The sequence below is a fragment of the Gekko japonicus genome, unplaced genomic scaffold, assembly GCF_001447785.1.
Source record: "Gekko japonicus isolate JY-2015 unplaced genomic scaffold, Gekko_japonicus_V1.1 scaffold164, whole genome shotgun sequence".
NCBI lineage: Eukaryota > Metazoa > Chordata > Lepidosauria > Squamata > Gekkonidae > Gekko > Gekko japonicus.
Window position 1 is genome coordinate 1,519,960 of NW_015159714.1, and position 27,456 is coordinate 1,547,415.

Here is a 27,456-nt window from a genome sequence, read left to right on the forward strand (position 1 = left end):
TGGGAGGTTACCTATAAGGAGTGGCCAATATTGTAATCTAAAACCTTACTCAAAGAATGGCATCTGGCCAGGTGTGAAAACCTTGGCGTCAGGATGCTCCATTGTAGTGTTGATGAAGCTGGTCATTCTCATTGTGAACCAAATGTCCATTTGGCAGGAAATACCAATGCAGGAACAAAGCGGTGATGTGTCCTACGTGACCACAAATAATTCAGCAATGGGGGCTGTCTCTGCTCAAGTTGTTGTTTCTTACTGCTCACAATAATGGAGGTTTGTGCTTCTTCACCAGGCTGGTAACTGTGTAGCTGAAACCTTATTTACACGTGTAAGGCTTGTGCAGGCACCTTCTATGTGTTACATCACAACAGGTGAATTAAAGTGTACAGTTCTCTGAGCCTATGTGTGTGTATGTGCACAGTCCATTGTGTGTATAGCGATAAATATAGTCCATAAAGCAAAATATCAAGTTCATTCTCTAACATGCTGTAGGCAAATATGCTCCTTCCTGCCCCCCCCCATGCTAAAATTCCACCCATTCGTCCATGGCTTTGCAAAAAAGCATAGTTTGTTGCGATCTTTGAGTTGGGCCAAATTGGACTCACATTAACTAGATCTTGTGTCCAAACCACAGTATAAAACAATGGTTTAAAGTTTGTTGGCAAAGTATGGCTCGGAAGCAATCTTAGTGACTGCTGTCATTGTTTAGTTGATATGGACCTTGTAGTCAGTTATGGTGATGCAAACTGCAGAAAGGAGCAGGGAATCTAAGGCCCAGATGGAAAGGAGAAAAACCTATGTTTGGGGGATCAGGAAAGTGATCTGACTTGAGCCAGCATGTGAGTGTGAGAGTGGCGGTCCTAGACATTTTTAATTCAACAAAATGACTATATGTGGGTTGGAAAATAACTTTGGAAAACTATTTATGTCTCCTGTCCAGACTTGGCTTCTAGAAGAAAACAGCTTGACAAAGCATCAGCTACAAGCAGGATGTTCTGAGCCATTTTCAAATGGCAGGTATATGTTTTAGAGGGCCCTGAACAAATAAAGGCTATTTTGGAAAGCCTCTTGGAAAGATACTTGACCTCTGCTCAGCACCATCTGGTTTCCAATTTAGTGTGCATCTCCCCCCCACCCTACCCCAGTGCAATCCACTGAGCACTGTTCCAGCGCAAGTCCTACTCTTTTTTCAGTGGTATGAAACAGTGTTTGGTGTAATCTGTCATTTGTTTACATTTATCAACCCTTGTGAATAGCCTGTGTCATTACCTAAATACTATTTCCAGGGCAACCAGGCAGAGAATGTTTTGCCCACTACAAGAACTGGTCTTTTTCCCACTCCAGACCCTTAGTGAACCATAAATAATTAATATAAAGAAATTTGCTAGGCTAGCTATTAGTTTGGGAGATGAATGAGAAATCCTGTGAGCACTGCTAAGTATGGGCTAATACAGTAGACTCCCAATTCAACCTAAGGAAAGTGTTACAAGTGAGATATGGGTTGTCTACAAGACCTTCTGTGGAATGAAATCCCCAAGGTGTAGCCATGATGTATGAGTTGCCTTTCCCTGAAATTTAGCCAGAATCATTCACATTTTTTCTTCTTGCTACCAGGGAGGTATGGAACTGGCATGAGCACATAATGAAATGGTTCAGCCAACTCATAAGGGAAGTCAATTATAGATATTATGGTGGATGCCATGCTGATAACAAACTTCATTAGTATTTAATGGGAACTACAGCTGAGTTTTGTAGTTCTGCTTCACCCAACCTGTTAGAGACCAGGCTCTGATGCTCTATCAATGTCATTGGCTTTTGAGGCCAGACCTATTTCACGAAATAAGCCAAGCATATCCCCTAGGCCATTAAGCTTTAACAACATTACTATAGTTAAACTGTGATGCACCTCACATTACCAAGCCAGCTGAAGACAGTCACACAAGACTGTCAGGAAAAAAATGAGTCACTGGAAATAAACCAGAGAGTAAAAATTAAAAAAAAAAAATGTTTATGTATGCTCAGTAGATGAAGCCTAAAAAGAAAGATATCAGGATATCATGAAAGACACCTGTATGTGTATAGAAAATTGTGATTTACTTCCTTTGATAAGCAGTTCCAGAGCATGTTGCCATAATTGTAATGGAGTTAGGGTTTCCAAGTCCGTCTTTCTTCACGGCGGGGGGCTCCCGGCCGGCGTCCTGAGCGCGTGTGCGCGCCTCATGCACGTCAGCCGGATGTGTCGTGATGACGCCGGGCACGCTGGGGGCAGGGCCACAGCCATCTAAGGGGAAAACTATGTCACATCCGGCTGACGTGCACGCCGGGGTGGGGTCCCCCCGGGGCCCGATTCCGCGGCGGCAGAAATCAGGCCTCCAAACGGAGGATTATCCGCCCCCCGGGGGGACTTGGCAGCCCTAAATTGAGTGCACCCTAACAGATGATTACTGAACTCAGTATTCAGACAGGACTGATTATGAAAATTTATATTGACCTTCCTTCAAGTTTAGGGACTGGGAATATAAAAGAAAATCTAGTTGATTTTCTGTATTGATTTATATCTCAACTCATAGTCCAGAAAACTAGGCTCTGGAATAAACAACAACTTTCGTTCATATAAATCTCTTGTTGCTTAAGTTTCTTCATAGCTCTTTTCTCTCTTCTCTCAAAGTACTTATCTCACAACGATATTCAGGCAGCTGTAACCCACCTTTTAATATTTCAGTAACCGATATGACAACTCAGACTTTTTGGCCAAGGAAGAACAGAGACATCACCCACAGATTGAAATGGTGACACCCCACCACTACCAAATCCACACTGAAAAAAAGAATGTACAGTTACTACCAAGCTTGGTTTTTGTTTTTAAAGGAATGGAATGAGGAGATGTAACATTAGAAGCAGATCTTTTACCCAGAATTAGATGAAGTTTAAAGATTAACTCAGCTCGAAAGAGTATAGGCAAAGGGTGCCTACACTATTTGTTTATCATTACCCTTAATGGCAACATTTTATGATTCAGAACACACTCCTTGCTATAGAAGCAATCCCCTAATTATTGCTGCTCCACCACCATCATTCATTTCTGGTATGCTTGTGTAAGACTCCTACACAAGCCCCATTTAAATGACTAAAGGACTGGGAACAGAAGAGCTGTAAGATCAAAGAAAAGAGAATGTGCCACAGTGCAGTTAAGGGGGGGTGGGGAAATAAGAGAAAGTAAAACATTTATTCTGCATTTCTAAGGAAACAACCAAATGCCTTTTAAAGGCCTTATACAGAGAGAGTATTTGGGGAAAATTTAAATATCAGATTGAAGAGAATTCAAGATAGGTCACATTGCACACCTTTTGCCCTCTCTGTTTCACTGATTATACAAACTGTGAAAGGACAAGCATTTAAAAATGATCTGTTCCAAAATTTACTGTATGCTCGCAGTGACGATGCTTTACCACAAGAGCCCAGGTGTTTCCTGTCTTGAGTTTGGAATGGCTGTCTAGCTTACAGTGGATTTACTGAGACATGCTTATATATGTTGAATGTGCAGAAAAGAAATATTTTACTTTCAGTTTACCTCAGCAAAACACAAATGACCAAAAGTACGGAATGATGCCAAGTAATATAACATAAGAAATGTACAGTTCATAAGCGCACTGAACAATTGGATGCCTTATGCTTAAATAAAGATTAGTGGGAAATTGTGTCAAACATCAAAAAAGTATATGTCTGCTATCTTTGTAAATATGCAACAGGGTACAAACTAGTGGTTGTTTTACAGCTAACAACTAAAGCTAATGTTTAGGGATGGGCACAAACCACATTTTTGCTGTTTAGTTCATGGTTCATAGTCAAACTATGGATCCATACAAAATGGGAGGTTGGTTCACAAACCAAACCAGTTCATATGAGTTTGTGAGCTGTTTAAAGTTTAACCCCCTGCTTTCTGCTCCCCAAGGAAAGCAGTGGGAAGCCAAAAGTATGCCTTTAAATGGCTCCGAGCCATTTCACCTCAACTCTCTGCTTGCTGCAGCTTTTTAGCAGTGAGGAAAAAGCTGGGGATGAAATGGCTGGGAGACATTTCACCCCCTTCTTTCTGTTGGCTGTGGCTTTTCCAAACCAGCAGAAAGTAGGAATTTAAATAGCTCTGAGCCATTTCATCCTGTTTCCTGCTGGTTGTGTCTTTTTGCAGGGAGCAGAAAGCAGTGGTTTGAATGGCTCTGAGCCATTTAAACCCCTGCTTTCTGCTCTTCACAAACCACCACGAACAGCATCAAAATTCATGGAAGTTTGTGGCAGCTCTTCAGTTCATGAACATGGATTCACGAACCATGAACTTCATGATGAATTTTAATTCATGAGCCGGTTCATAAAATTCATGATGAATTTTAGTTCATGAGCCAGTTCATGCCCATCCCTACTGCTGTTGGACTGGACAAAAGGATTAAAGTGCATGTATTTGGTACCCAAATACAGTCAGGTAAATATGACTGTACCCCAGTGCAGATGCTAAAAATCACCTTGATAGATTTACATTCAATTGAAGATAGGTTGTGGCTGGAGATCTGGTATTACAACTGATCTTCAGGCAACAAAGATCAGTTTACCTGGAGAAAATGGCTGCTTTGGAGGGTGGACCTAATGGCATTATACACCACTGAAGTCCCTCTGCTCCCCAAACCCCACCCTCCTCAGGCTCTGCCCCCAAAATCTCCATGTATTCCCCAACCCAGAGCTGGCAACTCTAACTGAACATCTGAAGTCCTGTGTGCATATAAATGCACACTCATAGGTTCTTCCACTCACTATAGATGTTGTTCAACTGAATGCATAGATGTCAGGAAGTAAAGCTGGGGATGTGATCCCACTCTTCTCTACATGTGTAAAGGAGATGTAATTTTTTAAAACAGGAACTTCCAACTTCCACGTTACATGATGAAGAATTCATGCTCAGGATTGTTCCATGAGGATTCATAGCGGCCCCATAGCCAAGAATGTTTCTGGGGGGGTCTCTGGGGAACCGGGGGGCATAGCTAATTAAATTTTAATTCAATGGATGCCTCCAGGCTGGAAAATAAGCTTTCCATGCAAAATCTATAAGATTTGTACCCAGCACTCACCAAGTTTCAGCCTAGGAGCTTTGTTCTGAATACGAGCTGGAGCTCAGAATTGTTGGAAATATGTGTGTTGCAAGGTCTAAAATTCAATCATTATAGGGTTAATGTGTGCTTACCTTGTGTGCTATTAGACTGACCTGGAAGGAAACCTGGCACAGAGCCAATGGAAACAAAGCCTGCAAAACTGAAGTCTGTTTACTCACAATCACTGGTTAATGTATTCAGGTGATTTCCTTCTAGGGGTCAAGAAGAAGAATCTCCATTGTTGTAGACCATATGGTCAAAGTGTAAAGATGTAGCCTTAGGTGTCTTTGTTGTTTTGTAGATTTCCTGTGAACCCCTCCCTTTGAAATAAATATTTTTACATAGAAGAAAATGCCTCCTCTCCAGTGAAGCAAAGATCCATTTTTTCCAAAAAGAATAAGTTAAGGGAAGTTACATCTGGGCACATTCAGAACGCCTTGCGCCCATCAATCCACAATCTGGCCCCATCTAACTACTTGAAAATAAGAAGCAGGGCTTTGACAGCAGCAAACGTGGATAACTTTCTGGTAAACTTAAGCTGCAGAGCCCTCCCCATTTATAAACTATTGTGAACTGCATGTAAGGGGGGGAATCTTTTGGTCCTGAAACTGGCAGCTGTATTCAAATGTTCTGCTTGCTGCTCTTGCCACTGGATCTGGAAGCGGAGGAGGATGGCTTGGAGAATCCTCGAGTGAAGGCTTAATGTTGGGGCTGCTCAGCCTGGGCTTCCTTTTGGGCAGGGATGGGAGGCCTAGTAGCGATCAAGAAAGAGATCCACTTGGGCTGCCAGTGCCACCACCTCCTCCTGCTACTGCTCATCTCATTTGTCTCTTGGCCACTGGCTGGGTAGAGGAGGAAGAAGTGGCATGGACTGGCACTCCCAATGTCTTCAACCCAGCCATAGTGGGGCTCCACCTTAATCGCGGGGGGCAGGGCCGGCCCATCATAGACAAAATTTAGACCGTGGCCAAGGGCACCGACTTGAAGAGGGCACCAGTGGTGCCATGCCACTCTGGCCTGCCTGCTGCCCTGCCAGGCAGTGTGCCTGTGCCCTGCTGGTCTTACCTGGCTTTGCCCTGACACACTTGATAGCTCCCGGGACTCACCACTGCCTCCCCCGCGCTCCTCGGCCACTTTTGCCTCTTGCGTCCCTCCCCGGAAGGAGCCGGACAAAGACAAAAGTCGCCACCACCACAGCAAAAGGAAAGTTCCGATCACTTGTGGCTGCTCAAGCAGCGGCAAGCCGTCCAGAACAAAGGGTCAGGTGGCTGCTCGCCCCGCCCTCTGCTGGCAACCCAGCTGAGCTGACCTTCCCTCCCCTAGGCACCCCGGGGTTCACCCATTGGAGCAGCCGGGATGGGGACGGGGGAAGCACTGTCTCAGCCAGCTGCACACGGCCAACAGGCAGGTGCAGCCGCCCACCTGCAATGGGTTGCTCCTTGCAGAATAGCTGATGGGTGTCTGCTGGGGGGGGGCGGCAAGGGAGGGAGGGAAAGAGGCTGCAGGCAGCCAGAGAGTAAGGCCTGTGGGGTGGGGGGAGAAGGAGAAGTGACTCTTGGGGCGCAGGAGGACCCCGAGTGGCCCAGCCAGCCGGGATCTATGCAGGGGAGACCTTGTCAGATGCTGCGGGGATGCACCAGACGGTAGCCTTGCCTAGTGTATAAAAAAACCTGGAGCCGGACCTGGTGGGGGGACTCCACCCCTAAAGTCCCACTGCTGGCTATGGCCCTGATTCATAGAGACGTGTTTATGGTATAATGAAGTGCTAATCTGTGTCAGTGATTGTGAATACAAATTCATGGTATGGAAGTTATTTCAGATTACTTAATTTGGTGCAAGCCAATGTCGTTCGGCATATGTCATATGCTAGAAAGTCTCCTTTATTACAGAAGACACATGATTTTGATCTGCTTAAATATATGTTAGGAACAATATAGAAGAAAGGATTCATTTTTATCTAGAAAATCACAGCCTTCCAGTACACTCTGCACATTGGGCACATGCACTGGAAAAGGTGCCTAGGTCACAGACTATGAGAAGTAAAATGTTTCATGGACATATAATAATATACATATAATTTGCAACAGCAAATAGTAATAAAAACTGTAACTTAAAATACAAATCTGTGATCAATACACAGTAAACTATACAGAGATTACTCATCTATGCAAGAAAGTTTACATAGGTTTTAGGGGTATTTAGTATATGACCTGGTTTGCACAAAACTTTTAAAGAGATTTGGTTAAATCCATTCCACCAAGAACTAACTAACTAACTAACTAACTAACTAACTAACTAACTAACTAACTAACTAACTAACTAACTCTCTCTCTCTCTCTCTCTCTCTCTCTCTCTCTCTGTGTGTGTGTGTGTGTGTGTGTGTGTGAAACATGGAGGATCAGGATGTATCTAATAATGTGGGACAATAATAGTTTTTTGGAGTTCAGAAGAAATTTTTTAAAGCTGCATGCGATTGTAAAAAAAATTAACCTCCTGGTTTACCTCAAATAAAACAAAACAGAAACAGCTGGCCAACCTCTATCACTTAGTGCAACTTCACTTTTTTGGAACAATTCACTATATGTGCAACATATTTATTAGACTACAAACTTTTAAATTGTGGGTTTCCTAATAATGACTTTGGATCTATCGATGTTAATAATAGAAAGAGTGCAATTATTTCTTTCAAATAATGTGTCCTACCTAATTGTAGATGCTCATTAAATAATGCTCCATGCATATGTATACACATATTTACATACCTAGAGTTATACGCCTGTTCCTCCATCATCTGGCCTTCCAAATGAGAGTTAAATTTGTCCAGAGAGTGAAGGACACAAAGGTGACACAGAAACAGGTTGCTATTTTATAATGCACTTACTTAGCATGGACGTTTGAAACTGGGTGTATAACATAAGCATGTATATCTCTTAAATCATTATTAGGAAGCCATCTAGTGGACATTGTTTCTTGGTTTAAACATGCTACTTCTCAAAGTAGCACACCCCAAAGCCTTCCAATTCTGAACAGCCAAAAATAATGCTATGAATCTCAATAATCACCCTATATAAAGGTTAACGAGATAAAGCATTTGAGAAGGCTGGATTCCTATGTACATTAATGTTGCATGGATCTGAACAGGGGGGTTGAGCAAAAGTCTAGGACTGATCTTACAGCCTTGTGAAATGGGAGGAAGACACTGCCATAAAATTGGGGCAAAAATTACAATATAACTGCTGTGTTTATTATTTCTGCTTTCTAAAGAGCCAGTTTGGTGTAGCGGTTGGGAGTGCAGGTTTGATTCCCCACTCCTTCACATGCAGCTGCTAGTGTGATCTTGGGTGAGTTACAAGATCTTTCAGAGCTGTTCTCTCAAGAGCAGTTCTCAGAGAGCTCTCTCAGCCCCACCTACTTCACAGAGTGTCTGTTGTGGGGAGGGGAAGGGAAAGGAGATTGTAAGCTGCTCTGAGACTCCTTTAGGTAGTGAAGGGCAGGGTATAAATCCAATTTCTTCTCTCTATTGTGGTCTGCTACCATCAGAGGCTTAGCAGACAGTCACACATAACTGGGTTCTTGGTGGTAGCCCCAAGACTCTAGAATTCTCTGCTTCTCAGATATATATTTTAGACCATAGCTTTTAATGTTTTAGAAGGTTCATAAAGACTACTGCCATTCATGGGTCATTTGATCTGGTTCAATAAATGACATTTTATGTGATTTTGTTATTCTTGTTAATATATGTGGGATCCTGGTTATTATTACTAACCCTTTTAGTGTTGGTTGAATTATCTGTTACTGTAGCTATGTTGTATTGTTTTATTTATTTTATCCATTGTTGTTGTTGTTAATTTAAATAGTTTTATTGTGAACTATCTTGAAAGATTACTGAAAAGCACAGTGTAAACTTTTAAAATAAACCAAGCAAGTTGATGGAGGAGAGGGCAAATTGCACACACAACAAGTTATGATAGTTTTATTTTCCAAATCACCAGTTTTTGCCAAATTCTACTGAATGATAAGACTTTAATGAGTATCATGGGGTTAGATTCAAAAAAGATTAATTGGCAAAAATACATATTTTAAGAAACAAGTTTGCCAACTAGCTTATACCTGCAACAGTGAGAAAGCATGATGATAATCATGGGGCATAGACAGTGATCTGGATCCTGTTTGGATCCAGAGCCAGTTGGTGTAGTGGTTAAGTGCGCGGACTCTAGGGTTGCCAAGTCTGAATTTCGCCACATCCACGTCACTCAGAAGTGACGCGACCACGCCGGGAATGCTGGGGTCGGGGCCACGACCATCCAAGGGAAAACCATAGAGTTTTTCCTCAGATGACCGTGGCCCCGCCCCCAGCGTGCCCGGCATGGTCGCATCACTTCCGGGTGACTTGTACGTCGGGGTGGGGTTCCCCCCGGGGCCCGATCTGCCGGCGGTGGGGAACGGGCATCTGGGGCAGGGTTTTCCCCGCCCCCCGGGGGGACTTGGCAAGCCTAGCGGACTCTAATCTGGGAGAACCGGGTTTATTTATTTTATATATTTATTTATTCAGGTATTTCTACCCCGCCCTACCCCGCGAACGGGCTCAGGGCGGCTTACAGAGGCCTAAGCCATACATAAAATTCAATAAAGTTCAATAAAATCGCAATCACAACCAATAGCATAACATTAATAATAACAGTGTGCTATAATTCCAAGATGGTCTACAGTTGGTGCCCACAAGGAATACTCCCCACTCCTCCACTTGCACCTGGCTGAATGTCCTTGGGCAAGCCGTAGTTCTTGAAAAAATGAGCAGTTTCTGTCAGAGTTCTCTCAGCCCCACCTACCTCACAGGGTGTCTGTTGTGGGGAAAGGAAGGGGAAGGACTTTGTAAGTGGCTTAGAGACACCTTTGGGTAGTGAAGGGTGGGGTATAAATCCAATCTCTTCTTCTTCTTCTTCTCTTCAAATGTGTCACCTGTGAAATTTAACTTCTGTTTGTTGATGGTCATGTAGCTCATATAAGAAATGAAATGTGGAGAAAGGACAGACAGACAGACTGACAAAGAGACATACAGATATATAGACAGAGGTGTGTGAATTTTTGCAGAAACCTTAACTGGCAGCTATTTCCCTTCCATTATTGGGTCTTTGTATGTAAAACAGAGTACTTTTGGGGTTGGCAAGCGAATGTTTTCATCTTAACTTTGCATTGTTACCTGCCTCATATCTGTACTCATTTCTTCAAACCATTTTTGATTGTTTAAAAATGTGGACTAACCCCACAGCAGTATTGAATTGTACTGGCATTTCACTTGAATGCTACCAGTCCAAGGTGACCTGTAAAACTGTGCAGTTGGTTGTCATTTGCAAGAATTAAAGCAGTAGTGCCAAATTTGCAACCAAATAATCCCTTTGGGTTGTTCCTGTTAAGTCAATGGGAACTGCCTTTAAAAGCCATCAGATGCCACAAGTAGTTGAAACCAGATTTGTGGTAGAGTTTTCTGTTTTGCTTTTACCCTTCAAGCTAACACTGTAAAGTCTAAGTTCAGGGGACTTTTCAGTGCCTGAATCAAGTGATTTCCAGGATTTAATCTGCTCTGGTTTTTGTTCATTATAGTTCCTTTTCTTTTCCCTTTTCCAATAGAAGAGCAAAGCAGAAACACAATAATATGATCACACAACAGCATACTTAACAAGCAACACATTGTATTTTCCAGACCCCGTCTGAGAACAACCCCTTGTAAATAAGGTATATTTGCCCTTAGATCAAGAAGCTGCTTTTTTAAAAATAACATCATTAAAGGCTGCATGATGTGTATACCTGGGTGCCAAAATATTAAATAGTGTATAATTTACTCATATGACCCAAGTTAATATAATTTTATGCTCAATTAAATAAACTTTTATGTCATTTTTAAAACCTTTGCTTAGTTTCCCCCAAATGTCTGCAGTGGTGACTCTAAGCCAAAGAGCATTACAGCATTTGTTTAAAATTCCAGAAGACTTAGGAAAGAGCCAATACACATTAAGGTGCATTCTTAAGTCACTAAATGGTCGTTGCTAGGCAGAAGCTGATGTATGAAATAATTGCTGGTTAATAAACGTATTTTAAACACATTATTAATTTGGACGTTAAATGTGTTTTAAGGAATAAAACATTTGTTGCATAGGTGAAAAATGAAATGCTTGGGTTTTGTCCAGGGTGTGTTGTCATGGAAACAAAACCTCTTTCTGGGCAATAAAAAAAACTTCCTGTCTGCTGACTAGACTGACTCTACTATTTGCACAGGTGGTTTTCTTTGCAGACAGGTCAAGCCAAATCTATTCTTTCAGAATTCCCATAACAATGTGTTTCATTTCATTGCCATTGTAATCAGTGGCTCATTATCAGCTAATTAAATTATTCTTCATATTTTGAGAGTACATATGTTACACAGCACTGACTTACCAAACCTCTTTTCCTGGACATGTTCAATCACATGAGTTTTAATTAATGGGAGGTTTGCTTGTAGTACTTACAGTGCTGAGGCTGATTTCTCGATATTTAGGAAGCTTTTTTCTGTGAGATACACTTCCTTGTATAAACTGTTGAAGATCGAATGTAGATTAGCAGATGGGTAATTCTTTTAGTGGTGAATGCCATGCAGGAATTATAACATAAACTGGGGTACAGGGAGGCTGCTAGTTAGTGGGTGTGTAGTGGCTCCAGAGCAAGCTAATTTATGCAGTAGCCAAATTGCTTGCTCACAGCTTTGATGCCAGTAGCTCACAAAGTAGAATTTTTGCTCACAAGACTCTACAGCTTAGAGGGAGCATTGATTGACTGTACCCCTGAAAATGGAAATGATGAGCACAGTGATGCCAAAAGTATAAAATTCAGAAAGAGTTATTAGCCAGCTTATTAAACTACTGGAAAGATGATTAATGTGTGGCTGTAATTTGTTAATTTTCTGTAATGTTGGGCTGTGTTTTTGAAATGGTTAGTTCTACTTCCTTTTGTCTGTATATCAGTGATATAATAAGATTATGATGAATTTTATTTACCATAGTCATATTACACTACAGTGATAAAGATAAAATGGTCCATAAAACAAAAAAATGATAAAACACAGTACAATGCTGTAGGAATTCCCACAATCTCTATGTTTGTTACTAGAGATTGGGGAAATTCCTAGAATATCGGGGGGGGGGGCTATGATGTAACTTCTGGGTGATCACCTAAAAGTGATGTCACAGCATCTGTAACACTTCCCCCTTCCAGGCTCCGCTCCCCCCCCCCAAGCTCCCAAGATCCACAGATGTGGGCCTGGGAACCCAAAAATATAATAAAGGTAGAAGTTAGCACTGCCTATGCATGTTAAAACTGTACTGCAATTTAATAGTACAGATGGAGATTTTCTGATAGTGTTGAGTTTACCGGAGACCCTGTAGTCAGTAGTTTTGTTAAATTAGATCCCATCAATGGAAAAGCCAAACATACCTCACTTAACATTCCATTGCAACATCGACATTGCAACATGAGATGTTTTAATCCTAAAATAACAATATGAAATATGGGTAATACCTGTGCATTCTCATAAATGGAGATGAATGGCTACTCACCATTATAAACATCTATGGCACTTTACATAGTATTATTCCATGTGAGCTTCTTTCTGTGTGGGCTTTTTTTCTGTGTGGTTTTTTTTGGTGTATGGGCTTTTTTCCCATGTGGGCTTATTTCCATGTGGGCTTTTTTCCCCCTGTGTGCATATATGACCATGGGTTTTTTCCTGTGGGCTTTTTTCATGTGGGCTTTTTTCCAGTCACCCTAAGGCAACTAACAGTTTAAAACACATGTGATAAAATCACATTTTAAAACAATTACAATCAGCCCCTCACAACATCTCTGTGATGTAGGTTAGGCTGAGAGACTGACCCAAAGAAACCTAGTGAGCTTCATGGCTAAGTAGAGATCTGAACACAGCTTCTGCTCAGGTATGCCATGGAACATTTATGAGGCAAGAGGAACTGTATGGCTAAACTCCCTTCCTGTGTGTAGCATAAGACTTTCTCTATTGGAGGAGGTCTTTCTCCATTTCCCGTCACATGAACGAATGAAACTTCCTTACACAGAATCAGACCACTGGTCTGTCTGGGTCAGTACTATATCCTCTGACAGGCAGCAGTTCTGGTGGAGGTCTTTTGCATCACGTCCTGCTTGTTGTTCAGTCGCACAGTCGAGTCCGACCCTTTGTGACCCCATGGACCAGCTCCCGCCAGGCCTTCTAAATTGAGAGACTGAGGATTGAACCTGGGATTTTCCACTATGTCAAGCAGATGCTCTACCGGTGAGCCATACACAAGCACAGAAAACAAGGGAGAAGAAGGCTTAGCAAAAAGTTATTAGACCACATGAAATGGGTGATACATGAAATAAAGCTGCTTGAACACTTGATTATCTCAAAGTGAAACTAAGGTGAAGAACAATTGATTATTCATGTATTCTACGTTTATTCTAAATTTAATTGTCTGGGTCTTAGCTTAGGTAAAGATTTTCTTGCTACTGCAGGTGATTAATTTAGGAAACCTAGGAGGACTGTTGAATCACCATCTACTTCTGTTGTGAGTGGTCACTGTGACTATCTTGTATACATTTGAGCTTCTGAATAGAAATGTCACAGATCTTACCTCTTACATTTCATGCCCCATTGTTTATACCCCCCTCTATACTTTGTGTGAGAAAGAGAGGGCATAGGTATATATCTGCAAATTTAGGTTATCATTTACGCATCTGAGAAAGTGGGCAGTACACGAAAGACTATCTCAATATAAATTTGATTGTCTTTAGAGCACCACATGATTTTTTTCATGTTTTTCTTTTTTAGTTCATTCAGTGGATTTCTGAAGTGCTGTGAATGAGTGGGTGTGTTAAGTTCGTTAAATGGAAAGTTTATTTGGTTTAAATGGAGAGCACATGTGTAATTTTCTTACATGATATAAAATGCATTCATTGTGAGTTTCACTAGATGGCACTAGAACGCCATAAACTTCTGAAGGAATGCTTAACATCTAAGAGCTTATCTATAAAATAAGGTTTACCCGATGTCATAACTGAGAATGATGGTTCCTGTTTGGGCTAAATCAGAATGCAGGAGGCACTTGAGAGGGGCAAATCATATACAGGCTTTGCCACCTCAAATAAATTATATTTTACCTTTATTATTTTATATGACAATGGTATAACAAAAGGATCTAGCAGGTTAGAAAATGATTATTTGCTGTATAAATAATGATACTTGTACACACAAAAAAGTAATTACTCAGGCAAGGTTCAACAGGAAAAGGAAGAGTGGAAAAATTCACCCCAAAGGAAATGTAACTTGTAGATGACACCTAAAAAGCAAAATACCATTACTGAAATAACAGAATACATTACTGGATTAACAGGAAGACACCCATCTCATTGTGAGGCTCCATGGTAGAGCACTTACCTTATATAAGATTCCAAGTTCAATCCCTGGCATCTCCAGTTAAACTATCAAATTGCATGTCTTTCGGCGCTCTCACGCATACTGAATAATTTACTTTCAGTCCACTTTCAGTCCACCTTGCAACTGGATTTTACTGTGACAAACAGCAAAACCCACTTGCAAAAGATCACAGAAATGCATTGAAAGTGGATTGAAACTGCATTATTCAGGAAGAGCCTAGAGAGCTGTTGCGAGTCAGAGTAAACAATGCTGACATAATCAATGGTCTGCTTCAATATAAGGCTGCAGTCACACACACTAAACAATCCACTTTCAATCCGCTTTCAGTGTACTTTCCAACTGGATTTTTACTGTATGAACTGGCAATATCCCGTTGGAAAGTGGATTGAAAGTGGATTATTCAGTGTGTGTGACCAAAGCCTAAGTCAAGTATATATGTTCATTTTAAACATCACAGTGTAAGCATAATGACATGATTCCAGTTGATCATGAGAGAGCTGTGGTTATTGCAAATTCACATCTTCATCTGTATCATGATGCACATTCAAAACCCTACTTCCCTGGCTGGATGTAAAGATTTAGGTTGCCACAGCCCTCACCCTGCCCCCCCCCCCAGTAAAGAGGGGAAGGGAGAAAGACGAGACTTGCACCAAGTCTGCATGGGACTTGGGCTGATGGTGGTGGTGGTAATTCATACCTGACCTGCACAGGACAAGGGTTCCTTCCTGCTTCATGTAGGGTAAGTGCTGTCCCTCACTAGGAGCTGGGGTGGCCCTGGCAGGTGGGGTGGCTCCAGGACTTCTTTCCGGTGGTGGCTATATGTATTTATTTATCCACTTCATTTGTACTCCACATTTCTCCCCAATGGGACCTGGAAGTTTACACCATTCTTTTCGCCTCTATTTTATCCTCACCATAACCCTGTGAGGTAGGTTAGGCTGAGACTGTGTGACTGGCCCAAGGTCACCTAGCAAGCTTCCATGGCAGAGTGGGGATTCAAACCTAGACCTCCCAGATTCTAGTCCAGCACTCTATAACTACTACACCACACTGCTCTTAATGGTCAAACCACCATGCTGCCCTTAATGGTTGGACCACCCTTGCATCCACACCCAAGGTCACCAGTTGCCATATGTGATGAGTTGCCTACAGCTGCATCATGATCAAAGCAGTGCCTTTTAATGTAGTGGCACAGATATTGGAATTTAAATGGTGGAAAAAACATGCTTTGTGATCACGTCTTAACCTAATGAAGATTTAAATGTTACACAACTGGGAAAAAGCAAAAAGTCTGGAGGAAGTACATTTGGGCTGTTGGCCAATGAAAGCACAGCAAGAGTTTGGGAGTGGGGAGAAAGTAGAGGACTAGTGTAATTCTTTGGCTTGGAATATTATAGTGGGACCCATAAACAAAATATTTAGTTCCTGATAATTTAAGAGAACATGGTTATTCATGCTAGGAAATTTCCCACTTTGACCTTTTTGTTGCATTTTCTAAGAAAAGGGGAAATCAGAGTCTACACAATTTACCACTCTGATAGCCAGGAACTGAGTTCTGTTGTAGCTGTGTTGATGTGATTTAAACTGATCCAGAAAATTGGGCTGCCCAGCTAATAAGCTGTTGGGACAGGATCTCTGCTGGGCAGTACAAATTATGTTCATGATATCCTAGGTGTCACATCCTTTCCCCCCCCCCATCAACTCACAGCCAACTTATTGCGACCCTGTAGGGTTTTCAAGGCAAGAGACATTCAGAGGTGGTTTGCCATTGCCTGTCACTAAGTAGCAACCCTGGACTTCCTTGGTGGACTCCCGTCCAAGTACTGAGCCAGCTTAGCTTCCAAGATCTGAGGTAGACTGAGCTATACAGGAGTGACTTATATTGTATGTTGGGGTGCCATTGGTTGTATATAGCTATGGATGTTTGTTCTGAACTAATTGTATGAATTCATTTGTGTACAGAGGTAGAATAGGATTCTTCACCTTTAAGTACCCAATAGTTGTGGGAAACAGTGGAATTATCTAAAATAACCAAGATGCTAAAATGTTTGAATACTGTATATGGTATGTATAGATATATGACCAGGTTGTTTAAGTTTCATGTGTTCTGCTGAAAGCAGAATAGAATACAGGGAAATACAGAGGGTGCTTCCTTTAACTGTTTGGCTGTTGTGGACTTAGAATTTTCCACAACCCCTTGCCTTCCCTGGTCTACATAATAAAGTGCAGATAAAGACAGGGCAGTTTTGTACATTGTGCCTGGCTAAGTATGTGAGTTCATGCTAGGACCTCCTGTTTCTCCAGACGTCTTTAGTGATAACTCCAAAGTCTGTAATATGAATTTGCTCTGCTAAGATGTATTCCAGATCAAGCGTCCCTTCCTTGACAAGTTCTTCTGTAGCACCAGGGCTATTTTGGGGCAGGAACGCACAGGAACGGAGTTCTGGTGGCTCCCGAGTTGGCCACGCCCAGCAGGAACTCATTAGCATAATAGGCCACACCCAATAGCAGAGACTCATTAGGATTAGCTACATTAGGGGTGTGTGGCCTAACATGCAAAGGAGTTAAAAAGCCCTGGGTTTTGACAACAAACAAAGTAAACAGAATAAGAAGGGAAAGGTGGGTGTGGCTGGATGACCACACTTCTGGTAACATGGTGGTGTGGCCTAATGGGCTAATGAGCGGTGCTCTCAGGGTGTGGCCTAATATGCTAATGAGTTCTTGCTGTTGGGTGTGGCCTATTATGCTAATAAGTTCCTGCTGGGCTTTTTCTACAAAAAGAGCCCTGTTAGCACCAAACAGTAAATGAGATTCAGCGCATGCACTCACAAAGTAACATTCAGGCTACTTTGTAAGTATGTGCAAAAGGATGTTCAGTGAGACAGAAGCTTTCCTTGAACAGGTGAGGAAGTTGAACAAATACTTCTCTGCTTTCCATTTGCTTTTTTCTCTAATTATTGGATAGTAAGTACAACTCTAAGGTATGCAAAAGCCCCTGAGGGATGATTTCAAAACTCTAGGGAACTGAGGATTAATTGGGGGGGGGGGGAGCTGTGCCATCCATGGATTTGTCTAGTACTAAACTCACATGCACTACCATTCAGAAAGTATCTTGTTAGATATTTTTGGTAATGCATTCCACAGGTTAGTTAGGAGCTGAGGGAAGTCTCAGAACTACTGCTACTTTGTTCATCTAGTAATAAGGTAAGTGCACAACTGCACAAGTTTAGTAAACATGATCACTGGCTGACCAGGCAGATAAGAAAGATGACCAAAAAAACACAATAGTGTGAAAACAAATGGGACCGTTTCATATGGCTGTATCTTTAGCATTACACTGAATCAAAAACCAATGTTGAGGCTTAATATCCTCACTGTGGATAAATTTGTTAATCTTTATAGCTGTGCAAACGTCCATGAAGTTCACATTTGCAAATGATCAACCCAGAAACATTGTGGCTTCCTTAGGAAAAATTATGTTGCCCTCCTAATTTTGTAACAGAATTTGCTTGATAATCTCATTAAAAAGCATGCAGTGAGCACAAAACTATAATTTACCTGGTGTTACACATTCGTTAAACATCAAAAGGGAACTTGATGAAGTAGAATAATCCTATTTCGCACCCTTCATTGAACATCTTTTCAAAATAATGTTATTCATTTAATTAGAAGGTTTCTAAATGTAGATTATATTGGCTTTGCAGCATTTGCAATTGTTTTCCAAAGCCCTCACCATTTCTTTCTACTAAAGTGTGTTAGATTGCATACTGGAAGATATCAGAGCAAATTAGTATTTATTTTTTCAAAATGGTACTATTCAATCCTCATTGAAAAGTTAAGAAGCAAAAAAGATCCCGTTACTATGGAATTTCCCCTTCAGTGCCACAGATTAGTCGTGCCAAATAATGACTTTTACTCAATGTTAAAGGGGATTATTAAATACCAGTTTCACACTGGAAAGTCATATACATAATACTGTGTATCAAATAGCATAGGACAGCAAATTAGTTCTTTCTCTCTTTCTCTCTTCCCTTAAAAATAGTTAATGCCCACAGCCTAGTCATACTCTTTAGAGATCTCTCAGTTCTCTCAATGACACACTTTCCATACTCACAGCTTGCAGTTCATACTCCCCATGTTGCCCATAATCATAATCAGGGTTCATTTCGTAGAAAAAGAGGTGCATGAACTCATTAGCATAACTCATTAGCATAACTTATTTGCCTATGCCACACACCCTTTCATCACTGGAAGTGTGTCAGAAGGCAACACCCACCGCTCTAATGATGGTAAAATTTAGGATGAGGATGGTATGATTTGTTTTATTCAACCTCTTTTTATAGTCTGTTGTGTACGCAGCATTTATATTTGGTATAACATGGTGGTGGTTGCTTTACAATTCATGAGGCACATTCCATCAATCCAATCTTCACTAACTTGCAGACCATCCTAAACTAGACAGATTTTCTGGACTATATCTCAGGACTCTTGTGTGCATAGAAGCCCAAGGGGGTTTTCATGTTATCCTTGGTGTAACAGGGAAGAAAGTTAAGCCTGCTACCTTGATGTAGGGTTGCCAGACCCCCTGGTGGATAGGCTCCACCTCTCTGCTGCCAATCAGCTGGCCAGTGGGGGGAACTTACCCTGAAAAAGAGGGAGGATCAACCTACAGTATCCCTGACAAGTGTTTGTCCAGAAGCTGCTTAAAGACTGATTTGATCAGTAGGTCTGGACAGTTTTACTGTATGAATGTGGCCCAAATATATCTGTTTATCCAATTTTTTCCCTGTTGTTCTATATTTCCCAGGCTCATCAAAACTTGGGAGCTAAGCAGGTTCAGTCACAGTCAGTGCAGAGGAAGGCAAGGGCAAAACCACCTCTGCTTATCTTTTGCACGGAATGCCTCACAGATGTGGTTACCAGGATTCAGTTGCTACATGACAGCACCTCCTCCTCCTCCTCCTTCTTCTTCCTCTTTTTCCTCTTCTTTGCCTAAGTTGAGTACAAACTTGCTTCTTCTTCTTTCATCCTTCTCCTTCAGGGCTGAAGCTTAATGATAATGGGGATGCTAGCTTTGGTGATCCATGACTGTCTCTTCCATATCAAGTCTGGCACCAACCTGTAATGCTTGACACGCTGAAGATCTGTATAAGGTCTGCCATTTTACAAGATACCAGGCAGAAAGTGAATCTTATAAGGTCTGAACAATACCCAAAAATGACAGGCAAGCTTAGTAGGCTTGCCAACTCCAGCCTGGGAAATTCCTGGAGATTTGGCGGTGATGCCCACGGAGGGGAGAACTGATCTCTTTAGTTTGGAGATTAGTCTGCATATAATTCCAGGAAAAAAAACTCCAGGCCCCACTTGGAGGGTGGCAACCCTAACAAAAGCTTATATGCTCTAAGTTCCATTTCACAGACTGGAAGTAGAGCACTAGATTGAAACCTACGAATGTGGCAAGAACTGAAATTTACCCTCCTGATTCTCCCGGGAGTCTTCACAGACTAGGGTTGCCAGAGACAGGTTGGAAAATACCTGGAGGGGTGGAGCCTGAGGAGGGCAGGGTTTGGGGAGGGGAAGGCCTTCCATGGGGTATAATGCCGTAGAGTTGACCTTCCAAAGCGGCCATTTTCTCCTGGTGAACTGATCTCTATCGCATGTTATAATAGTGGGAGATCTCCAGCCTACACCTGGAGGCTGGCAACTCTATCACAGCCCCCCCAAAGGTATTTCTGGTCTAGTAACTAAGGGAGATGGGAGACAGACTGTCAGCAAAGCCTTTGTGCACCGATATCCATAAGTTGGCTGCCATCAATTCTACCATATGTGGAATTTTGAATTCCTTTTACAGCCTGATCGGCAAAACTTATCAAATACAAAAATAACTGTCTTTAGAGCATGCTGTTTGAATTAATCACAAGCTTTTATTAAAGAAGCAAAATGCAAGCATCCCAGTGGGCCGCTGAAAATATTATAGTGTTTGGAAAATTAGGTCCATTGTGTCCATTAGCCATATTGTAACATCACAGTGGCTAGATTAGTTAGTTTGTTATTCATGTCGATACACTTGTGGGTCTTAAATTTCTGCCAATTGTTTTATTTATTGGCAACATTGCTCAATGCCATGGAAAAGCGCAATAATTGGACTTGGCTGGTGTTGCCGTTGCCAACACAGGCTTTAATGGATAATTATTTCAAGTTTTAAACATAGTTTGACATAACCAGCCCCTCAGCTCATGACAATGAACACATACGTGTCCAAGAATTTACATAAAATAGAGCTGGAAATTCCAGCATTTCAACCAGTTTTCCGCCCGTTTATTTCTCTTTTGATACCCTGCTGTAATAGTTCTATGACGTGGGTATGGTATGAAAATATATAAATATTACAGGGAAATGCATTTTACTTCACAGCTTTGGGCTTTAAAGGTTTGTAGTTTTAAAATGCTTTTCTCTCTCTTTGCAGAGAGCAGGCTGGGAGTGGGGTGGAGTAGTCAGACCCCAGGCAGGCTTTAGAAATGCTAATTGTTCCCTGACTGGAGAGAATGAAGTGGTCAAGTCAAAACTCCAGCTAAAAGACAATGACACCTTATGGGGAAAGAGGCATTTTTGGAGGTTTACAGTGACAGAAAACCTCTTCCTGGACATTTCAGGAAGGATTTCTTTGGCCCACAGAAGCAGTGGGCAAACAAAGGTAATCAAACCCTTTGGCACAGAGGGGAGGGGCTATTTGGGGCTGATTCTTTCTAAGAGAAGAAGCTAAACTTGTGCTAAAAGCAGCCATTGCCACACTGTCGGCTGAGGGCCTGAATGCAAACACCAGGGGAATGGGAAGCCTTTAAAACACTGCAACTTCTAAGTTAAAGAGCTTGCCTTAGAATAATAGAATCATAGAGTTGGAAGGGATCTCCAGGCCAGGGTCATCTAGCCCAACCTTCTGCACAATGCAGGAGATTCACAAATACCTCCTCTCACACCCCAGTGACCCTTGCTTCATGCCCAGAAGATGACAAAAAACCTCCAGGATCCCCAGCCAAACTGGCCTGGAGAAAAATTGCTTCCTGACCCTAACGTGGCAATCAGCATTTCCCTGGGCATGTAAGAAAGGGCCATGAGAACTAAGCACTGATGCATCCCTTCTTGCCCTCCCTCTCATGATCTGCCCACGTTCACAGAATCAGCATTGCTGTCAGATGGAATAAGTTTGGCTAAAGCGTGTACAAAGTGAGGGACAGAGGAACTGCATATTTACACTTTTCTTTTGGATCCCTTGCTCAATCTTTTGTTGTGCTGAAAACATGTGGACATTTTCTTTGTAGACCTTCACCATTTGAACACTCTCTTTCAAAAAAAAAACTTGGAGGAGGAGAGCAGTCAGTTGGCAAGTGGTGTGCAAGTGCAGCAAGCTGTCCTCATGGATGCAGGCAGGAGGTGAGGCCTTAGAATGGCATCACAGGGAAGAACATAAGAGAAGCCAATGTTGGATCAGGCTAGAAGTCCTCCCACTGTTGCCCCCCAAGCACCAAGAATACAGAACATCACTTGCCTCAGACCGAGAGTTCCCATCTATACCTTGCAGCTAATAGCCACTGATGCAGCTCTGCTCCATTTGTTTATCCAGTTCCCTCTTGAAGCCATCCATGCCTGTAGCTGCCACCACTGCCACAGGAGGTAGTGGTGGCAACAAGCATGGACGGCTTCAAGAGGGAATTAGATAAGCATATGGAGCAGAGATCCATCAGTGGCTATTAGCCACAAGGTATAGATAGGAACTCACGGCAAGTGATGCTCTGTATTCTTGGCACTTGGGGGGGGCAACAGTGGGAGAGCTTCTAGTGTCCTGGCCCCACTGGTGGACCTCCTGATGGCACCTGATATTTTTGGTCACTGGGTGACAGAGTGTTGGACTGGATGGGCCATTGGCCTGATCCAACATTGCCTTCTCTTATATTCTTATGTTCTTAAATGGTGTCCCCATTGGCTGAATATTTTTACAGGTTTTTGAAGGAATGATCCAAGCTTCAGAGGAAGTCCGGTTGTGATTAAGTTATGCTGCTTTTGAAAAGATAAAACAGAAATCCAGTGGCACCTTAAAGATTAACAAAATTTATTCCAGCATAAGCTTTCACAAATCAAGTATCCATGTCATCAGATGCATGAAGTATACAGCCCTTAGTCTGAAAGAGAAAGAGGGGAAGAGATATTTAAAACAAAGACCAGTTTAAAACAATATCTAGTCAAAGGAATAAGCAGTCCACTTAGGGTGGGTGAGGACTATGACCAAATGGATTAATACAAAATCAGATCCAATAAAAGAAAGCTGATCCAAATTGTTAATGAATGAACCATGTATGTAAAGTGTGGTTATACTAAGACAGTAGCACTTTTGTCTATCTAGAACAGTTGGAAGTGGTCCTCACCTACCCTGAGAAAACTCTTTTGATTGGAATTTATTTTAAATAGTCCTTTCTTTGGCATCACTCCCTCTACATTTTTGAGTTGTTTGTGGGTTTAAGTATAAATGCATTTGCATTTTGGATGTTCACTTCATGCATCTGATGAAGAGAACTCTTGAGTCATGAAAGCTTATCCTCGAATAAGTGTTGTTGGTCTTTAAAGTGCCACTGGACTCCTGTTTAGTTTTGCTCCAGTAAATTAACACAGCTACCCCTTTAAATTATGAAAAGGTGGCAGCATTTTTACAGACCGATGTGTGTACCCATTCTCTATGTTTATCTGTTTACCCTGGTTCCATGCCTTGATTTCAGTGGTGGTTTCTAATACAACCTAAGATAGGAGTAGGAGGTGGTAAAAGAATATAATGTGCTTAAAACAAAAGTTTCAATGGCTTCACAAGACCAAGGACGGCTCAGTGAAACCGTCTTCCTCAGGCGCTATGGAAGATGTAACCACACAATGAAAGTAAAAACATAAAAACAAGTTTGTTTTATAAGTTTAAGAACTCATTAATCAAACTTCCTGTGGAAGAATTTTTTTGTAGCACAGAAGCCTTTCAAAGTCCTGTCTGTTTCAGGAAACATAATCCATGGTCATTTTGGCATAAAGCTATTTATTTATTTATTTTCAAAAATACTATTTCATAGGTTATAAATATTTCCTGCAATAAATGTTATATGAGGTGCTTTAACATCTTTAATGGTACTCTGTAAGAGAGCTAATGACCTTGCATGCTGCAGGCATAAATTATTCTTCTGCACTTTTCCCTGAGTAGCTTTATGTAAATCTGTAGGATGACTAGTGCTTGGCAACGAGCTGTTCACTTAAAGAAAAAGCAGCACTGCCCTTCGTATGATTTCCTGTAGGGCATTTTGAACTTCTGCTCCAAGGAAATTGTATCCTTAATTTTATGAGCAAGGGCTGAACTACAGTAGAACTACACTTATGTACTTGTTTGCTTATTTATTTATAAACTAGCTTTTCTCCATGGATCCAAAGCAACATACGAAAACTACAAATATGATTTAAATAAAATAAAGCACAGTATAAAAAACAGACAAAACCCCCGCAAATGATGCACATAACATCCCGGATAATGTCCACTGTGTTAGTCCATCAAGGTCCTAAGCATGAGCCCTTCAGCTAGCGCCCTCTGGTCTCTCTCCTAAACTTTTGTTGTTGTTCAGTCGCACAGTCGAGTCCGACTCTTCGCGACCCCATGGACCAGATCACGCCAGGCCTTCCGGTCTTCTGCCGTCCTCTGAAGTTTGCTCAACTTCATGTTCATTGCATCTATGACACTATCTAACCATCTCATCCTTTGCCATCCCTGTGTTCTTTGACCTTCAATCTTTCCCAGCATTAGGCTCTTCTCCAGTGAGTGCTCCCTTCTCATTTGGTGGCCAAAGTATTTGAGCTTCAGTTTCATTATCTAAATAGATGCAAGAGAGAAAGAAAAATGCCTCAACCTGCATCTTACAAGCAGGCAGTCATCGTTCCACAAAACTTTCTCTTTCTAAGTGAAAATAAGTACTTTTCATTACATATACAACTGGGTATGTGTGCAGGTCATGGAATAATTCTTCTTTCTCAAGAATGCAGACAAATGTAGAAATTTCTTCCCAGACAAGCGAACCACCGTTACTTTCTACTTGCCTTACTGTGGTCTGTCACACACCTCCGATCCTTCATCCAAAGTACTCATGATGGTGCACATAGTTCCTTCTCAATTTTATCCTCAGCGGAACCCTAGACTGGGCCTGAGATCATTGACAGGACATGCCACAGATGCCTCTTTCACATTTGAAAGAACAAGGATTACAGTTTGATTAGGACTGGAGAGATCCAATTCAAGTGAAGAGCCAAGCGCCCAGTAGCACCTTAAAGGCTAACAAAAATTGTGGTAGGGTATGAGCTTTCATGAGTCACTGCTCACGTCTTCAGATACCATCTGAAGAAGTGAGCATTGACTCACGAAAGCTCATACCCTGCCACCTATTTTGTTAGTCTTTAAGGTGCTACTGAAATCTTGCTCTTTTCTGTTGCTTCAGACAGACTAACATAACTACCCATCTTGACCAATTCAGATTAAACTCCCTTGCAATGCAATCCAACAGGCTTAAAATGGAATCATTCAGCACAGAATTGCAGTGGGGTATCCCCCAGTGGGAATATGAGAAGCCTGCTGTTTTTCCATGTTAAAAAAAACCTAACAGAGAAAGAAAAATAAATCTAAGAGGCCAGCCCTTTCCTTGTACATTCAGTTTGTTTCGTTTGAAGAGCTTTTCCTTGCTCTCTTGTTTTTCAGATAGCGAAGTCAGCTGTTCACTTACTTCAGTTAAATAATACCAGATGTGCTGTGCTAAAATCTTACAATTTTGTCCATATATGTGAATAATATCAGGGCTAGCAGATTCAAATGTAACCATGAATACAAGAGACCATGTTTTTTGTAAGTCAAGGTAAAGACAAGAAACCCTTTCATGTTTATGTGCTTCTCATTAAAGTGATGCTTCTTTGACCTATGCCATTATAAACCAGACACAAAGGTAAGAAGGCTTGTACTAATGAGCAGCAAACATATCTTTGCCTCTTGCAATTAGAATAGAGTCCGCAGCAAAGCCAGATGGGTCTCTAAAGTTGCCAGCAGTTATTGTCTGTTTATACAGAGGGTCCAGGAGTCAACAATGGCTTTAACTGGATCATCTCAGGAAGGGCTCCGTAGTTTTAGTTTGGGCTCTGGAAAGATAGTAATATATTTAAAATCACTTAAACTAGACACATTTAAATTAATTAAACAGATACTGAGGCACACACTAGCATTAAACTGATCAGCAAATGCTAGCTGAGTGCAAAAGTGTTAAGATACATTGCAAAACATATATAGTTCGAGGATTGTGCATTTCTAATGTCTTACTCCCACTCTCTCTTCTACCCCGTCAACAGGTGAACATACAGATCAGAAGATCTCGCATTTGTTTTCATTCAGAATCTTCCTTAACACTGGTGATCAAACCCACAAGGTTTAGCTTAGTGAGTTTAGCTTAGTGTCCTGGGTTGGGTGTTTCTGACCTGCGGGTAACTAGAGGATATTTCAAGAGTCCATCTGTGTACTTCTTTGCAAATAGATGAGAGGAGAGACAGTGTTTTAACAGTGTCTATGAGTATGCAGGTAGAAATTATTCTGGATTGTAAATGCAGAATTTCATGAAAGTGACATTTGCCTCTATTAAAATGGCACTCTTTTGCAGAATAATTTTCAGGCACTATGTTCATTTCATATAAAGGATGGATACAAGTCATTTTATGATGTAGCACTATGCTTAGCAGGAGCTCACCAACTCCACACTACAGGAATGTGCACTACTCATGATCCTCTTGATGTGCATAGTCGCCATATTGTGTGAAGAGGGGCAATGTATGTATTTACCATGCACAATAAAGCCTAAGAATGAATAAATGTGTACCCTAAAAAATCCAGTAGTCTGTTCGTGTGTCCCACATGGTAATGCACAATGGCCCCATTCACATAATATGGCAGTCAAACATACTGGGAAGGTCTTGGGTAGCTCACACTCTTGTTATGCATAGGCGACAGCCCTGGACCTCTCTGGGATCACTTTTGCAGCCACAGGGTGAGGAGCAAGCAAAGGGGATGGTTTCCCCTTCTTTCTCTTGGCTCCACAGCAAAGGCAAGGGACCAGGCAGGCTGGCTCCGGCAGCAGCGCAGGCTAGCCATTCGGGCACCTGAGGGGCTGAGCTTCCAGGAGGGCCTGGAAGACAGAGTCTTCAGTCTGCCCCCCCCCAATGGCCCTGCTGCCATGGCCAGTTCACAGTTGGCTCCAATTTCAATCCTGGGACTTGCCATTCCACAGTGCTCCCCCAGCAGGCGTGTTGGGGAAGAATGGATGCTCATGCTGTGCCAGTGCTCCTGTGGTGGTATTCAATAAAACTGTGGCCTGATACGCATGATTGTAACATCTGAAAAGGTCTATGAAAAGTTTCACATCACACTATTAGTCCTCACAATCATCCTTTTGCATTTCATCTTTTGTTTCTGTTTATCCCCCCATTCCTCTAAGCTGTCCAAATCTTGGTTTTAAAACATTTTATTTGCATGTTTAAAAAATTGTGCGTTCCAATAATTAAAATCATCTGAACCAAAAAAAAATGGCACTCAATTAACTGCATTTTACAGCTCACAGGACCATGATACAGCTTTGCATGTATTTGTGTTACTACATTGCTGTAGTCCCACCCAGGTTCTTCTCTGAGGAAAAATGCAAGCTCTTTCGTGCCACCAGAACCAAAGCTGGACAGGCGGATGGAAAGGGCAGCGCCTTCAGGCAGTTCTCTCTATATATTCTTTTTGGTTTTCGATGTGAAAGGGGCAGTACGGTCATTTAAACT

At 41.8% G+C, this 27,456-nt stretch overlaps 1 protein-coding gene across 1 annotated transcript in view; it reads left to right on the plus strand.

Annotated features, from left to right (window-relative positions):
• PDZRN3 (PDZ domain containing ring finger 3) overlaps positions 1-27,456 on the plus strand; it is a 275,915-nt gene that overhangs the window by 140,508 nt on the left and 107,951 nt on the right. The gene's annotated exons all lie outside the window — the stretch shown is intronic.